Here is a 1,273-nt window from a genome sequence, read left to right as displayed (position 1 = left end):
CTTGGTCCCTCCCCTTTCTTCCTATATAACATTAGTAAAAAAAAAAAAACTCCACATAAGTCGATGTCGCTTAAGTCGATGTTATTATCACTCATGACTACAATAAAATCACAAATAAACAAGTATTTCCATTGCTTCAAAAAGCTACCAGTAAGAATTTTCAGTGGTTTAGGATTATCCGCGAACGATTGGCGCACATCGATGTGATGTAGGTGCTTTGCCTGACGTCCGTGTTCAATGTACATAAGCAATATTGAATAACTTTAATTTCTCCATCTCAAATGTTACATTGTCGCAACTTCAAGTTCAAGATTATTTTTGGTTCTAATCCCAGGCCATCCTATGTAATGGCCCTCTTAATAAGTATCAATTTTATCAAGAATTCAAATCAAGTCTACAACTACAATGGCAAACCTGTCGCGGAAAAGGAAGATTCGATGCATTTGGAAAGTCTGGCATGCGACAGAAAATCATCGCATAGGAAATTGGCATAGGTACCAGCTAATTCTGTCTCGAGGATTTACAAGAAGCATGACCTTGACCTAGAGGCCCCTACCCTTCCGCTTTTCGCGGAATAGTTTCACCTAATTGGTATACATTCGACATTCAAGGCAAAAATTCCGCTTTTCACCTTTCCAATCGAGGAAAATTAAAAATTAAAAATCTCTAGTGAAAAAAAACGTGAGCTATAGCTTATTTTGTCAGCATCTCCCATGGTCAATCAACACACACTTTGTGGGTCTGATTAGTCCCTTCAAAGTGTGTGCTGCTGATGTCGGATAATATTATATTATGTTTGGGAGGGGGGTTGACCGAAGTATTATTATTTTTGTGACTCCAATTTGTGAGGTCAATGACCTTGGTAATATTATATGTTGGCTTCATTCGGTAATAATATTATTGAGTACGGTCAGGTTCTTTCCCTATTTAATTTTAGCCCTGTGTACGTGTGTGTGTGTGTGTGTGTGTGTGTGTGTGCGTGTACCGGCACGCGCGTTTGTTTGATTAGGTGGGGGGGGGGGGAGGAGGTCCTGACAAGGTTAAATCCATCCATTCAATGCTTTGCTCTCAGACGGCCTGGACCTGTGTGTTCTCTATTATTATTTGACCCCATTCTTAGTCTTTACACAATCTGTACATTTTTACACATTTTATATTTTTAATCATTTGAGTACTTTTGGGTTGTCTATTACATTATCTGTTGCAAAGCATGTCATAGTCAGTAACAGTAAGTTGATTCGGCTTTTTTTATCTCAAATTCCGAGTTTTATGT

Source organism: Berghia stephanieae, chromosome 8 (genome assembly GCF_034508935.2).
Source record: "Berghia stephanieae isolate SIO BIC M18660-M18661 chromosome 8, UCSD_Bste_1.3, whole genome shotgun sequence".
Taxonomy (NCBI): domain Eukaryota; kingdom Metazoa; phylum Mollusca; class Gastropoda; order Nudibranchia; family Aeolidiidae; genus Berghia; species Berghia stephanieae.
Note: the sequence above shows the minus strand (reverse complement) of the source record.